Source organism: Schistocerca americana, chromosome 4 (genome assembly GCF_021461395.2).
Source record: "Schistocerca americana isolate TAMUIC-IGC-003095 chromosome 4, iqSchAmer2.1, whole genome shotgun sequence".
Lineage (NCBI taxonomy): Eukaryota > Metazoa > Arthropoda > Insecta > Orthoptera > Acrididae > Schistocerca > Schistocerca americana.
In genome coordinates, this window is record NC_060122.1 from 140,913,067 (window position 1) to 140,930,822 (window position 17,756).

General features: G+C 43.1%; 1 protein-coding gene across 2 annotated transcripts in view; it reads left to right on the plus strand.

The window, feature by feature from the left end:
• Positions 1-17,756, plus strand: part of LOC124612437 (alpha-1,3-mannosyl-glycoprotein 4-beta-N-acetylglucosaminyltransferase A) — a 787,568-nt gene that overhangs the window by 622,099 nt on the left and 147,713 nt on the right. The window lies entirely within an intron of this gene.

Below are 17,756 nucleotides of genomic sequence, written 5' to 3' on the forward strand. Positions count from 1 at the left end.
CGTGAATCGATCTGACTGCGCCCCCCTGCAGTCGTTATTCCATCGATTACATGTTGTGGTTGGTGTCACACTTCACATTTAAACGCTTCTGCTGGCACCTCATACATTCCCTGGCTTTCGTCCCTGGCTACCGTATTGGGAAGATGTTAAAGTATCCCCGATGTTGCCCGTCTCCTGGTTGACACCACAAATATCGGGCGCAGAAAGTTGTTCCATGTAATTCAAAATAGTGCTGGTGACTCCTGTTTATAAGAATGTATAATATCCCTGCATTGTGTGCAGTACAAACGAAGCCGAGATTATAAGCTGTAACATTACGATGTTCCTACAACAGGAGTAGCTTCACTAAAGGAATATGTAAGAGTTTAGGAAAACTGCGTGTATGAAACAATGTTCAGCTCTTTCGCATTTGATTCCTAGCAAGCGGTAGATGAACGTAAACAGGCAGACGGTATTGCTGGGCTTCCAAGAGGCATTCGACACTACCACATTTTCCACTGCTAGCCAAATTACAACAGTCCTGATTGTCTCCATAAAAATGTAATAAGGTCGAAGAATTTTTTGGTAATAAAACCGACTTTGCATACTAGTCTGTAAATCTTCAACAGCAAAGGAATTAGCAGCCTGTGAAAGTGAAGGGAGAGGCCTAAAAATGTTATCTGTGTGCTATTATCTCCAGGAAAAGTATGGACTGTGGATGATCGAACGCCACTTAAGCTGTATTGCTACTTGAAGTGATTTCTTTCTTTAAATGTAATTAGATGTCAGATAATGGTGATAAACGAGAGAAATAACCCGATAACACCAAACTGAAAGTTAGTGGCAAATTTATGGAAACTGACGCACTGTTGCCATTCTGATCATGCATTATCGCTAGTTCAAAAGGCAAATAGAAGACTGATACATTTAGCAAGATTATGGAAAAGCGCAGTGCATCTCTTGAGGGTTAGTGTGGCTACTGGTTCTTAGTACTGCTCCGAAAGGTCCGCTGTGGCTACTAATTCTTAATACTGCTACAATAGATGCGGCTTCTGCGGCCACAGAGTGGCGTGGCGCGGACGTCGGGCGGAGACATAGTGCTGTTTCGCGCCACTTCTACACTACAGGCCATTAAAATTGCTACACCAAGAAGAAATGCAGATGATAAACGGATATTCATTGGACAAATATATTATACTAGAACTGACATGTGATTACATTTTCACGCAATTTGGGTGCACAGATCCTGAGAAATCAGTACCCAGAACAACCACCTCTGGCCGTAATAACGGCCTTGATACGCCTGGGCATTGAGTCAAACAGAGCTTGGATGGCGTGTTCAGGTACAGCTGACCATGCGGCTTCAACAAGATACCACAGTTCATCAAGAGTAGTGACTGGCGTATTGTGACGAGCCAGTTGCTCGGCCACCATTGACCAGATGTTTTCAATTGGTGAGAGATCTGGAGAATGTGCTAGCCAGGACATTTTCTGTATCCAGAAAGACCTGTACAGGACCTGCAACATCCGGTCGTGCATTATCCTGTTGAAATGTAGGGTTTCGCAGGGATCGAATGAAGGGTAGAGCCACGGGTCGTAACAAAAGTGAAATGTAACGTCCACTGTTCAAAGTGCCATCAATACGAACAAGAGGTGACCGAGACGTGTAACCAATGGCACCCCATATCTCGCCGGGTGATACGCCAGTATGGTGATGACGAATACACGCTTCCAATTTGCGTTCACCGCGATGTCGCCAAACACGGATTCGACAATCGTGATGCTGTAAACAGAACCTGGATTCATCCGAAAAAATGACGTTTTGCCATTCGTGCACCGAGGTTCGTCGTTGAGTATACCATCGCAGGCGCTCCTGTCTACGAGGCAGCGTGAAGGCTAACCGCAGCCATGGTCTCCGAGCTGATAGTCCATGCTGCTGCAAACGTCGCCGAACTGCTCGTGCAGATGGTTGTTGTCTTGCAAACGTCCCCATCTGTTGACTCAGGGATCGAGACGTGGCTGCACGATCCGTTACAGCCATGCGGATAAGATGCCTGTCATCTCGACTGCTAGAGATACGAAACCAGCCGTAAGGCTCCAGCACGGCGTTCCGTATTACCTTCCTGAACACACCGATTCCATATTCTGCTAACAGTCATTGGATCTCCACCAACGCGAGCAGGAATGTCGCTATACGATAAACCGCAATCGCGATAGTCTATAATCCGACCTTTATCAAAGTCGGAAACGTGATGGTACGCATTTCTCCCCCTTGCACGAGGCATCACAACAACGTTTCACCAGGCAACGCCGGTCAACGGCTGGTTGTGTATGAGAAATCGGTTGGAAACTTTCCTCATGTCAGCACGTTGTAGGTGTCGCCATCGGCGCCAACCTTGTGTGAATGCTCTGAAAAGCTAATCATTTGCATGTCACAGCATATTCTTCCTGTCGGTTAAATTTCGCGTCTGTGGCACTTTATCTTCGTGGTGTAGCAAATTTAATGGCCAGTAGTGTAGTTCGTAAATACTTTTCAGAAACTGAGAAAGACAGTAATACACCAGAATGGATACAAATTCGTTTTACACCCTCGGCGTATATTCCTTTGATGGTCCCTAAAATTAAAAGAAAGTTATTTAGAAATGCCTATTGATAGTTACTGAAAATAAAAATCGAAAAGTGTCGCTTTGCGGTACATGGTCTTGCGCACGCATAGAGTAAAATGAACTTCGTGACTCTGCCATTCTGTATATACATCTACATTCATTCTCTGCAAGTCACTGTACGGTGCATAACAGAGGATACCTTTTACCACTACTAGTAATTTATTTTCCTGTTCCACTCGCAAATGTAGCAAGGGAAAAACGACCATCTACAAGCCCCACGTACGAACCTTGACTTCCCTCACCTCATCTTCGTGATCAACCTACGGATGACAAAGCTTTCAGCACGCCTCTGAATTGCTTCGACGTCCTCCTTTAATCTCTTCAACACTTTCTTCCGTTCGCTTCTACTTACTTGCGCAATCAGGGTTTCTGGCAATTGCCAGTAACCAAAACGAAACAAACCTTTTCGAATTCTGGTTCGCCATTGACCATTGACACTCACACTACGGAAGATTCGGCCACGAATATAGGAGCTGGTGTCTATAAAAAAAGTTCAGCCATCTCGTTAACCGATCAAAAACATACACAAATTCGTCTCTCTCTCTCTCTCTCTCTCTCTCTCTCTCTCTCTCTCTCTCTCTCTCTCTCTCTCTCTCTGTGTGTGTGTGTGTGTGTGTGTGTGTGTGTGTGTGTGTGTGTGTGTGTGTGTTACGTTGTTCCTCTGATTTTTACATTTATAGCATGATCCTCCTTTTTCTAGTATGTAATAAGTTATAAATTTTATCTGTTTCAGACATGATTATGTATCATTTGAATTAAAGATAACTCTAGGCATAGGCATAGGAATAGGACTACGGGGTATAGGTTGGAACGGGAAATTGTCGTTGGGGGTCCACGGAGAAAAAAGGTTGAATACCTCTGCTCTAAGAGAATGTTTAACGGGATGGACAACGAAAGTACGCGAAAAGTTTGGAAATAATAAACAAAAAGTCTAATTTGAATGCAAATAGTCCGTGGAGCATCACGAACGGTTCGCCACGTCCTCGAAGAGTGCACAGGTACCAGAACCTGCGACGTCAAGTGGACCTAGGAACCACCTGTCACAGATCCTAGCGGATGATCTAACAGCTACAAACCGTGTACTTATTCCCACAAAGAGTTGGATGTTACGGCATTTAAAGTCAAGGACGGTTACATGTCAGATTAGGGAGTCGCCGATGTAGCCGCGAGACGCCACTCAATCCGTTCTTCGTGCCAGAACCCAACATAAACATCATCAAATATCTATCAATTTTTGTCACTGCGCGTAACATACTAACTACATAAACTCCACTGCCGTTTTAACCTTTTCACACAATCATCTTAGTTTTGACTTTTAATTTTAGTGGATTAATGAATCATCACGTACCTAGTACGAAACATGATAGTAACAAAACTATCAAAGCCTCGCACCTTTATCCTCGAATACCACGAGAGGATTGAGAGACAGTTGATCCGTAGTCAAGTTCTTATATCTTTACAATTACCATCATCCGAACGCGAGAAATATGTGAATAAGACTGATGGGACTCCGTATCATATGGTATTTATTATTTATTCGACTGAGAAACAAGTACAACTCATGGTTATTACCATTAAAGCCAAATTAAAGGAAGATAAATCACCTTACAGTACCGTTGGCCAAAATCTGGCAATTCAGTTGCGCTGGAAGTCGCAAGCAAGTGACTGTGCAATAGACAAGGCACAGTTGTCAGTGCAGTAGGTGCTGCATGTTCTGTGGTTTTCCGCTGTCGCAGTTGGAGGTATCCACAGGGAAGTGCCATTTAAGGAGGTTACTCCTGGATCTTGCAACACCAAAACAAAGCCGATGGAGTGACCGCCACGCGATCGATTTACGTTCTTGCCCACATGGGTTTCCGAAGGGAGAGGCCAAGCAGATTTATTCTCAAGTCGATAATCCCACAATTGTTTCCTTGCTGCAGCTTCTGCTGTTTGCGAGAATGATCTGGAGACGACTTCCTCTGCACCTCAACATTACGGCTGCTGGAACGAGTCCCTGTAATAGATGGGTTTTCTGATGAGCTTGATTCGTTATCTCCGCATTGGCAGCTGCTTAACGATGAATATCAGGTGCGCTGGTAAAATTTTAAGTGGCGTAATTTCCAAGGAACGTGTAATAAGCCTACAAATTTCATTTAGGCCCTTGCCAAATATGTTTGCGTAGGGGCGCACATAATTAAGCAGCAGTGTAACATGCTGCTACTGCAGTCGTTCCCCGCGCTTGCGATCTTGCGAATGATATTATTCGTGCCTTCCACTTTCATTCTCATATTCTTGCAGTGATGCGTGTAAGATTCTGGGCGTGGCTGCAGATACATACCAACACGATACGTAGTGGAACAACACTTTATTTCGGCTGTGCCTCATGGGAGCGCTTTACGGGCGCTACTGTGTCTAGTGGATGTCGGAGGATCAATAAAGTTATTCAGTGGCATTCCTGTTTGTCTATAGGAAGGCTGCAACGCCCGAAGAACGCACCGAAATGGACAAAGACATTCAGAGAACCGGCGACTGGTACATGAAATGGTGAACGTAAATGAATGTAGCATATTGCGCAGGAATAGGCGAAGAGATCCGTTACTACTAGAATATACATTATCCTTTTTTTTTCCCTAGCGTTTATCCCACTAGCACGTGCGCATCTAGTATCTAGCAACGCCCCTTGCAGTCACTCAGACGAGTTTAAAGAAACTATTCAGTAAAAAATTGAATTTTTTCATTACTTACAGCATTATATTTCAGTTTCATGACAGTCCGCATTTAGTTCATAGCGATAGCTATTATGATCGTTTACGTTTAAGTAACGCTGCATGAAATTTGAAAAGCTTGCAATGAACAATAGGTGACACTTTGATTTTGTGTATGCTCCATATTAGGTCGTATATTGCTGCGTACGAAATTTATCTAACATGCTGAATATTTATTTAAAGTTTAGAGGAGATCTGTATATACTGTACCTCCAGTTTCGAGAAAAACTGATTTTGGATAGCGGCTTCATTTAAGGTCACGGGCGCAAATGATACAGCAAGAATGAAATACGCGTAACTTTCGTTGTATTTCCTAAACCAGTGTTCGTCAAACTTTTTCGTTAAAGAGCCGGGACTGTCATTGTGAAGCGACACCTCGAGCCACATATATACCGATCTTACTGTTAATTGGTAAGCTACGTAAGTCGTCGTCGTCGTCCCCCGCCCCCCCCCCCCCCAATGAACCATGGACCTTGTCGTTGGTGGGGAGGCTTGCGTGCCTCAGCGATACAGATAGCCGAACCGTAGGTGCAACCACAATGGAGGGGTATCTGTTGAGAGGCCAGACAAACGCGTGGTTCCTGAAGAGGGGCAGCAGCTTTTTCAGTAGTTGCAGGGGCAACAGTCTGAATGATTGACTGATCTGGCCTTGTAACACTAACCAAAACGGCCTTGCTGTGCTGGTACTGCGAACGGCTGAAAGCTAGGGGAAACTACAGCCGTAATTTTTCCCGAGGGCATGCAGCTTTACTGTAGGATTAAATGATGGCGTCCTCTTGGGTAAAATATTCCGCAGGTAAAATATTCCCCCATTCGGATCTCCGGGCGGCGACTATTCAAGAGGACATCGTTATCAGGAGAAAGAAAACTGGCGTTCTACGGATCGGAGCGTGGAATGCCAGATTCCTTAGTCGGGCAGGTAGGTTAGAAAATTGAAAAAGGGAAATGGATAGGTTAAAGTCAGATGGAATTAGCTAAGTTCGGTGGCAGGAGGAACAAGACTTTCGGTCTGGTGAATACAGGGTTATAAATACAAAATCAAATAGGGGTAATGCAGGAGTAGGTTTAATAATGAATAGGAAAATAGGAATGCGGGTAAGCTACTACAAACAGCATAGTGAACGCATTATTGTGGCCACGAAAGACACGAAGCCCACACCTACTACAGTAGTACAAGTTTATATGCCAACTAGCTCTGCAGATAATAAAGAAATTGATGAAATGTATGATGAGATAAAAGAAATTATTCAGATAGTGAAGGGAGACTGGAATTCGATAGTGGAAAAGGAAGAGAAATAAACATAGTAGGTGAATATGGATTGGGGGTAAGAAATGAGAGGAAGCCGCCTGACAGTGCATAACTTAATCATAGCTAACACTTGGTTCAAGAATCATGAAAGAATGTTGTATACATGGAATAGGCCTGAATATACTGACAGGTTTCAGAATATATAATGGTAAGACAGATATTTAGGAACCATGTTTTAAATTGAAAGACATTTCCAGGGGCAGATGTGGACTCTGACCACAATCTATTGGTTATGAACTTTAGATTAAAACTGAAGAAACTGCAAAAACGTGGGAATTTAAGGAGATGGGACCTGGATAAACTGAAAGAACCAGAGGTTGTACATAGTTTCAGGGAGAGCGTAAGGGAACAATTGACAGGAATGGGAGGAAAGACATACAGTAGAAGAAGAATGGGTAGCTTTGAGGGACGAAGTAGTGAAGGCAGCAAAGGATCAAGTAGGTAAAAAGATGAGGGCTAGTAGAAATCCTTGGGTAACAGAAGAAATATTGAATATGATTGATGAAAGGAGAAAATATAAAAATGCAGTAAATGAAGCAGGCAAAAAGGAATACAAACGTCTCAAAAATGAGATCGACAGGAAGTGCAAAATGGCTAAGCAGGGATGGCTAGAGGACAAATGTAAGGATGTAGAGGCTTATCTCACTAGGGGTAAGATAGATACTGCCTACAGGAAAATTAGAGAGACCTTTGGAGATAAGAGAACGACTTGTATGAATATCAAGAGCTCAGATGGAAACCTAGTTCTAAGCAGACAAGGGAAAGCAGAAAGGTGGAAGGAGTATATAGAGGGTCTATACAAGGGCGAGGTACTTGAGGGCAATATTATGGAAATGGAAGAGCATGTAGATGAAGATGAAATGGGAGATACGATACTGCGTGAAGAGTTTGACAGAGCACTGAAATACCTGAGTCGAAACAAGGCCCCGGGAGTAGACAACATTCCATTAGAACTACTGACAGCCTTGGGAGAGCCAGTCCTGACAAAACTCTACCACCTGGTAAGAAAGATGTATGAGACAGGCGAAATTCCATCAGACTTCAAGAAGAACATAGTAATTCCAATCCCAATGAAAGCGGGTGTTGACAGATGCGAAAATTACCGAACTGAAAGTTTAATAGTCACAGCTTCAAAATACTAACGCGAATTCTTTACAGAACAATGGAAAAATTGGTAGAAGCCGACCTCGGAGAAGATCAATTTGGATTCCGTAAAAATATTGGAACACATGAGGCAATACTGACCCTACGACTTATCTTAGAAGCTAGATTAAAAAAAAGGCAAACCTACGTTTCTAGCATTTGTAGATTTAGAGAAAGCTTTTGACAATGTTGACTGGAATACTCTTTCAAATTCTGAAGGTGGCTGGGGTAAAATACAAGGAGCCAAAGGCTATTTACAATTTGTACAGAAACCAGATGGCAGTTATAAGAGTCGAGGGACATGAAATTGAAGCAGTGGTTGGGAAGGGAGGGAGACAGGGTTGTAGCCTCTCCCCGATGTTATTCAATCTGTATATTGAGCAAGCAGTAAAGGAAACAAAAGAAACCTTCGGACTAGGAATTAAAATCCATGGAGAAGAAGTAAAAACTTTGAGGTTCGCCGATGACATTGTAATTCTGTCAGACAGCAAAGGACTTGGAAGAGCAGTTAAACGGAATGGACAGTGTCTTGAAAGGAGGATATAAGATGAACATCAACAAAAGCAAAACGAGGATAATGGAATGTAGTCAAAATAAATCGGGTGATGCTGAGGGGATTAGATTAGGAAATGAGACACTTAAAGTAGTAAAGGAGTTTTGCTATTTGGGGAGCAAAATAACTGATGATGGTCGAAGTAGAGAGGATGTAAATGTAGACTGGCAATGGCAAGGAAAGCGTTCCTGAAGAAGAGAAATTTGTTAACATCGAGTATAGATTTGTCAGGAAGTCGTTTCTGAAATTATTTGTATGGATTGTAGCCATGTATGGAAGTGAAACGTGGACGATAAATAGCTTAGACAAGAAGACATCGTCCAACATAAGAATAAGAATTTTGTGTTGTCGTGTGCCACTTAACTGTTGTATTTATAGGAATGTAGTCACAAGAGTCGAGCGCTGACGCGCACTGTTTTGACAACCAGATTTTTAGTGATGTCTAGATTCTAAACTCTTTTCCGTAAGGAAATGTGAACATAATATTTCTATCTCTAAGTATTTTTGTTTATGTCGGAGCATGAAAACTACATGAGTTGACGTGTTTGTCTTCGGGTGTTAGTTGCAAGACTCATATTACGATAAAATACGTATAAAAACCACGGGCCGCAAGAATACTTAATTCGGGCCGCAGTTTGACGACCACTGCCCTAAACGGTTCGAGATATTGAGATTAGTTTTTCACAGCACGCAAAGAGGACAGTATATTGCCATATGGTTAACGAGCGGAAATTTATCTTCCGCTATATAACCGTAACTACAGACATTTCAATGGAAAAGATTTTAGGGGTCATTTATAGCTGGTAAATGAGCATAAGTGAAGAAATTACACTTTTATCTTCACACCGACGATGTGCTGTTTAATTAGCTATTGACCTGACCTGTCCTCGCTTCCTCAGTTGATAAACCAATGTTTCAGGATTGTATCGTTTGCAACTGCATTAGTATGTTAGTGAGGTGACATTGTGTAAACCCCGCTGCGTTTTGGCAAGAGACGTAAGTTTTAACATGGCAGTAGGCAAAATGTAGGGTATATTTATCGAATAATTGCTTTAAAATCGCGTGATACTGAGGGCTTAAGAGGGCGCGTGTGACGTTCTCGTTAATGGCACTGCTGCACGTTGAAAGGCGAACACGCGTTCTATGTGCAATATTAGGCGTGTGTACAGGGTGTTAGGAAATTCCTGTAACTTGTTGGACTGAGTACATAACATTTCTGAGTAGGAATCTATATCCGGAAACGTACTGTTTCCGTTCTGCGACACTTGCAATTCAGACATTTAACCCATCCACTCTCTTTTTAAGGATAAATGACAAGTGCACTGTATTTATTATACTTCTGGTTGAGGAACTGAGTTAGGCATGACGCAGTACAATTATTAGGTAACAGTTCGAAAGGAGACATAACTAAACATTCATTTATCACTTAATCACATGTGTTTGTACTAACACTTACACGTCCGCAGCTCGTGGTCTTGCGTTAGCGTTTTCGCTTCCCGCGCACTGGGTCCCGGGTTCGATTCCCGGCGGGGTCAGGGATTTTTCCTGCTTCGAGATGACTGGGTGTTTTGTCGTCTTCGTCATCATTCATCCCCGTTACGTTTGGAGGAAGGCAATGGCACACCACCCCCACTAGGACCTTGCCTAGTCAGCATCGTCCCCTACGCTCCTGAGTATGGGACCTCATCATCAACACTTAAACATTTTGTTTGCACTATTCCGAAACAAGAAAGAACCTCGGATACTGTACGTACAGAACAGTAACGGTGCATTACACCCGGGTCGATGTGGCGATCACCAACGTTGTTACAGACATTGTATATACGAAGTATGTTCCGGTACACACTCTCCATCCCATCTAGTGTCTCTTCAGTTTCTACTGTAGTGACCAGATCTTCCTCTGTCTCTATAGGAGTCTCGTAAACTAAACTTTGCATACGACCCTTCAAGCAGTAGTACATAGAAGACGTGCCCTCCATCCCGTCCAGCCTTTAGCATACCGGAACAAGCAGTCTGAGACTTTCCTCTTTCCCTCGGCAGACATGGACACGTTGAAACCATCGTAGAAGGGACATGGGGTCCTGTTCAGAATGTTACGTACTCGTTCCCTCTGAAAGTTCACAAGGGAAATTTCCGAACACACTGTAGTGCGCTGGACAGCGTGGCGAATCGGCAAACAGACTACAGGTTACCTTTGTATTCAGACTGTACGATCAGATGCTAGTTACATTACGCTGTAGAAAATATACCACCGGAAGCAGTAAGCACCGTAAGAGCCCTAAGAGTAAACATCGAAAGTGAACTAAAGCTACCTGCAAGATAATGACCCGCAACTAGTTCTAGCAAGAGCAGTTGGCAGCCTACATTCACGGGAAGAATCGTAAGGGAATAATTAATGCACGAAAGAGGTAGGTTCCTAAGTACTGACTCGATCGATTGAGTAGTGCTCATCAGTCTCGGACCGTCATAAAGGTGGATTAATAGAAGAGATGAAGATCCTATGAAGGGCGGTGCGTTTCGGTACGGGATCGTTCAATAAGCGCTAGATTGCAGCGGAGGTTTCCATCAAATTCCAGTGGCAGACCTCACGACCCAGGCGTTCTGCATCACGGGGAGGTTTCACTGTTGAAAGTCAGAGAGGGCACGTTCAAATAGGAGCCAATCAACATAACTTGCTCTCACATAAATGATTTTCGGATATTCCCGTTACGAACTTCTGCCGGCCGGGGTGGCCGAGCGGTTCTCGGCGCTACAGTCTGAAACCGCGCGACTGCTACGGTCGCAGGTTCGAATCTTGCCTCGGGCATGGATCTGTGTGATGTCTTTAGGTTAGTTAGGTTTAAGTAGTTCTAAGTTCTAGGGGACTCATGACCTCTGAAGTTAAGTCCCATAGTGCTCAGAGTCATTTGAACCCTACGAACTTCTAGGACTTATAGAGAGGAGTGAGTACATATTATTTCGAATAGGAACGATGCCCGGAAAAGTACAGTTGCCGTTCTGCGACCGTTTCAGTTCACATGTGTAACGCTCCACGTCTGCTGAAGGCAAACGAAAAGTCAGAGTTGCTGGTATGCAGTAGGGTAAACAGGATGACGCGTACTACGTCAGACGGTCACCTAATGTCAGTTAACGCCTGCCTAGCTGCGACACCTGTTCAATGCTTGGCCGTCTCTGATTCGGTAAACGTGGTTCGGTACTTGTTTCTGGAATACAGACATGTTCCTCGTGTATGGCGAACCTCGAGATAACGAAACTCTGCTAGTTGGCTGTATCTCGAAGTTTTCCGCAAAGTAGCACGTCATCGTACAAACTTTTTGCCCCAGTTACGCAGCAACTCCGAGAAACGGGTACCTTCATCTCGATGATGCCGGACTATAGTGCTCTACTGCAAAGCACGAACCCGAATTTGAAAATCTCTTGCTGCATCGCGGTGAAGAGAACCCGTCAACGAATACTCGAACAACTGCGTTTTTTTAAATTTATTTACACGTAAAGTTCCGTGGGACCAAATTGAGGAGCGAATCTCAAAGGTCGTGGAACGTATTAGTACATGAAATTACAACATAAAAGTAATAACAGATAACAGATAAAAATAAAGGTTTATGAACCCGAAAAAAGTCAGTCCATAAGTTTAAGTAAATGCAATCAACAATACAACAAGAATCAGCTTAATTTTTCAAGGAACTACTCGACAGTATAGTAATGACCCATGAGGAAACTCTTCAGTTTCGATTCGAAAGCGCGTGGATTACTGCTAAGATTTTTGAATTCGAGTGGTAGCTTATTGAAAATGGATGCAGCGGTATACTGCACACTATCCTGCACAAGAGTTAAGGATGTGCGATCCAAATGCAGGTTTGATTTCTGCCGAGTATTAACCGAATGAAAGCTGCTTATTCTTGGGAGTAAGCTAATATTAACAAGAAATGATAGGAATATATATCTTGAGAGGCCAATGTCAAAATACTCAGACTCGTGAACAGGTGTCGACAAGAGATTCGTGGACTTACACCACTTATTGCTTAAACCGCCCGTTTCTGAGCCAAAAATATCCTTTTAGAATGGGAAGAGTTACCCCAAAATATAATACCATACGACATAAGCGAATGAAAATAAGCAAAGTAGACTAATTTTCGTGTCCAACGATCACTCACTTCTGATACCGTTCGAATAGTAAAAATGGCAGCATTAAGTCTTTGAACAAGATCCTGAACGTGGGCTTTCCACGACAGCTTACTATTTATCTGAACACGTAGAAATTTGAACTGTTCAGTTTCACTAATCATATGCCCGTTCTGTAAAATTGAAACGTCAGGATTTATTGAGTTGTGTGTTAGAAACTGTAAAAACTAAGTCTTACTGTGATTTTGCGTGAGTTTATTTTTTACAAGCCATGAACTTAGGTCATGTACTACACAATTTGAAACCGAGGCAATGTTGCACACAACGTCCTTTATACCAAGCTAGTGTCATCAGCAAACAGAAATATTTTAGTTACCTCTAATACTATAGAGCATATTATTTATATAAATAAGGAACTGGAGTGGCTCCAATACTGATCCCTGGGGCACCCCTCCCCCCCTCGACAGTACCCTACTCAGTCCCCACGTCACAGACGTTATCAGCATTGTGAATAATGACCTTTCGCTGCCTGTTGCTAAAGTAAAAGGTGAACTAGTTGTGAGCTACTCCCCGTATTCCGTAATGGTCCAACTTCTGGACCAATATTTTGTGATTAACACAATCAAATGCCTTAGTTAAATCAAAAAATAGCCAAGCGTTCGAAACCTTTCGTTTAGCTCATTCAGTACCTCACAGAGAAAAGAGAATACAGCATTTTCAGTTGTTAAGACATCTGAAGCCGAACTGTACATTGATAGCAAATAGTGAGATATAAAAGGATCAATTATTGTAACATACACAGCCTTTTCAATAAATTTTGCAAACACTGATGGCATATAAATAGGTCTAAAATTATCTACATTATCCCTTTCTCCCTTTTTATAAAGTGGCTTTACCACTGAGTACATTAATCGCTCAGAAAACTGACCATTTCTAAAGGGAAAAATACAAATATGGCTAAATACAGGGCTAACATGTGCAGCACAATACTTTAATACTCTGCCAGACACTCCATCATAACCATGAGAGTCCTTAGTCTTCAGTGTTTTAATTGACTCAATCTCCCTCTTGTCTGTATCACAGAGGAATGTTTCAGACATCAATCTCGAAAAGGCCTTTGCCAAGAAAGTTGTAAGTTTTCCGGTTGAAACTCACCAGCAATGCTCAGAAAATGATTGTTAAATACTGTTCATATATTTGATTTATCAGTAACAGAAATATTTTTACTGCGAGCTGACTTTATATCATCGATCTTGTACTGCTGACCAGACACTTCCTTCACAACTGACCATATGGTTTTAACTGTATCCTATGAATTAATTAGCTATTATATTTGCATACCACATACTCTTTGCCTTCCTAATAACATTTTAAGCACCTTACAATACTGTTCGTAATGAGCTACTATAGCTTGATTGTGACTGCTTCTAACATTTTGTATATAATTCCCGCCTTGTTCTAAAAGATATCCTTATCTCACTAGTCAGCCACTCGGGCTGCCTATTACTGTTAGTACCCCGTTTAGAACGTTCTAATGTAAAGCAATTCTCAAAGAGCGTGAGAAATGTGTTAAGGAAAGCATTGTATTTATCATCTACGTTATCGGCACTTAAACATCCTGCCACTCTTGTTCCTTGACAAGGTTTAAAAAACTCTGTTGCTGTTGGATTAACTTTCCTACATAGTTTGTAATTAAATGTGACATTGGTTTGAGAACAAAAGCCTTTTAGTGTTAAAATTTGTGCATCATGGTCAGAAAGGGCATTCACGCTTTTACTAACAGAAAGCCCATCTAGTAATGAAGAATGAATAACAATATTGTCTATGGCTGTGCTACTGTTCCCCTGCACCCTGGTTGGAAAAAACAGTATCTGCATCAGATCATATGAATTTAGGATATCTAAGAACATCCTTTTTCTTGCACAATCATATACAAAATTAATGGATGTCAGTCACAGTAGTCTGGGACGTTCTGCGTGAGCGACAATTACATCCATACTAATTACAAAGGGTACAGGCTACGGTCCAGCCGATTTCCGCAACACATTGGCTACTTCAGTGGTCCCTGCACTGCTGCATCGGCACGACCTTGTTTCTGCGTGAAGTTCTGTTCACAGAGTAACGTAAGGTCACTATGGACTGTGTTCTGAATTCGCGAAACAGCCATGTCTGGGCAGACGAAAGCCCCTGTGCCACGCATGTTCACGGATATCAGCAACGGTTTGGCATTAAACCTGTGGGCAGGTATTCGGGACGGTGATGTCATTGGGCCATACCTCCTTTCATTCAAGCTAACTGCTCCTGAATACTTCGTGCAGAACGTATTTGGACCCGTTTGTGGTAGCTGTGCCGCTGAATGTCCATTAACATGATGGTGAACCACCTCACTTCCAACGTGCGGTACGGGGACATCTCGGAAGAGAACGTGGCGAAATATGGATAGGCAGAGAGGGCCCAACCACGTGGCCGCTGCGATCGCAGGATTTAACTCCTGTTAACTCAAAGGGGCATTCAAATGAAACCCGGTCACTAGTGTAAAGAAAACGTAACGATTTTGGGTTAGATAGAGCAGCAATCAGTCGTAGAATTAAGTTGTTCTAATATGACATTTATAGTCACAACGCAGATCAGATTTCGACCTGTGTCAGGTCATTATCAATGCAGTGCGGAATTGTAGCAGTTATTCGTGCTAAAGTCAATGTTTACACATTTCAACCATTGAAATGTGTAAATCGAAATCTGATCTGCGTTGTGACTATAAATGTCATATTAGAGCAACTTAATTCTACGACTGATTGCTGCTCTATCTAACCCAATATAACCATAGTCGTTGCGTGCACCCACCCCATGGAGGGTAACCTGACGTAACGATTTTATTAACTCAAAATTTTATACACAGTACACATACTAAAAAATAGTCGCCAAAACTGTTGGCACACCGCGTTGCGACACTAGCTGGTCGATTCCATCCTTCAAGAAGTTATTAGGCTGCTGTCGGATCCAGGCCTAGACCCAGTCACACACTTCGTTGTCTGTTGCGAACCGATGTCTGCGAATAGCTTGTTTTAGAGGTGCAAAAACATGAAAGTCTCCTGGTGAAAGGTCGGGACTGCACGGTGGATGTTCGAACGTTTCCCACCGAAACAGCTGCAATGTCGTCTTCACCACATTGGCCGTGTGTTGGCTGGCATTCTCATGCAGGACGATGACTCCATTGGACAACATGCCTCAGCGTTTCGACTTCATGGCTCGTCTAAGGTTTTGTAAGCTGCTTTTAACAACAAGAAAAACATATTAACATTTAAGAGCATCAGCCTTGAAATCAGGAAAAGATTTTTGAAATCATATGTGTGGAGTGTGGCATGCTATGGGTGTGAAACATGGACTCTCGGGACAGAGGAAGACCAGAAGCTAAATTCTTTTGAAATGTGGTGCTATAGACGCATGCTCAAAATAAAATGGATCGACAAGGTCACAAACGAAGTGGTTCTGGAAAGAGCAGGTGAGAAGAGAAGCTTCTGGAATTTCATTGTTAAAAGAAGAGTGCAATTTACAGGCCATCTATTAAGACATAGAGGACTCCTGAACACAATCGTAGAGGGATATGTCGAGGGAAAAAGACCAAGAGGAAGACCACGACTGAGGTACATGGATCAAATCGTGAAAGATGTGGGATGTAACACCTATAAAGAAATGAAGAGAGAAGCTGAAAGACGCACAGAATGGAGACAAGCTGCCATTGTAGCTGTTGCAAACCAATCCTTGGATTGACCACTACAGAAGAAGAAAGGTTTTGTAAAGTGGCTTAATAACGCTGGGCATTGTTGGTGATTCCCCGTTCCAGATACTCTACAAGCAGTGGGACCTTGTGGGCAAAGGAGGACATAATGAACCCAGCAGAACTGGTGTGCACAGCCTTTGATTTCTTCGGTGGTGGTGAAGTCTCATGCTTGCTCTCACGCTTGCTTTCCGGTTCAAAATGGTGACACTACGTTTCGTCACCTGTGACAATACGCGACAGAAAGCCGTATTCCTCCTTATCATAACGTCTGCAGATGACAGACAGCACCAATGCGCTTTTCGGCGGTCTGTTCATGGGGAACCCACTGCCCACAGATTTTTGAAAGTTAAAGTGTTGATGCATTATGATGTGGGCGGTGCCCACACCAATACCCAGTAAACGATAGATCTCGTCCACGGTGATTCTGCGGGTGTCCAAAACTAAAGCATTCACTTCCGCAAACATTTCCGGTGTGATTACTCAATGAGCCTGTCCAGGACGAGCATCGTCTTACAGTGACTCGCGCCCCTCAAGGAATCGTTTGCGCCATTCCACAACTCACCGTACACAGCCTTCATCAGTCAATACATTTCACGGCATTCAACTCCCTCCACCGCCAAAAATCGAATCACTCCTCGTTGTTCCTGCTTACTTGCCTGCATGTTCGGTAGTGGACAATAACTTGTGTGACCACCTTCTCTTCGGCGTGAAACCTCACTGGTGCTATGCAACATCAAACGGCGCGCACGCGTCAGTCTCTACCAATAGACGGCGCCACCATAACCGCAGTCACGTGTAAGTTAAAGATAGACGCACTGACGAGGTTTCATTTGAATGAACCTCATACTTCCTGGGGGTCCTATGCAAAATTTAATTTACGACACTCCGGTAAATGCAGAGGAAGATCCGCTGGGACAATTTCCAGCCGCTGCACTAGAAACAGAGGACACACCAGGTGGCATGAGAAGTGTGTACCACAACATGCTTCATTTGCAAAATGTCTATAAAAGCTCTGATGGTCGCCACATCGAGCCGCTGTTTTAATGCATCAGTACTGTTCCATACGTGCAGTATGCTGGGTTCTTTCTTGTTTTGGAATGATGTCAAGACGCGATCTGAATCAATACAAATAAATATGCTTAAGTGATAAATAGATGTTCTGTTGCTTCCTTCTGAGTTATTACCAACTGATTTTACTGGTTGTTGTTGTTGTTGTTGTTGTTCCGGTCTTCAGACCCGAGACTGGTTTGATGCACCTCTCCAGGCTACTCTATCCTGTGCAAGCTTCATCTCCCAGTAACTACTGCAACCCACGTCCATCTGAATCTGCTTAGTGTATTCATCTCTTGGTCTCCCTCTACGATGACTCAGCGCTGCACTCCAGTACCAAATTGGTGATCCCTTGATGCCTCAGAACATGTCCTACCAACCAATCCCTTCTTGTAGTCAAGTTGTG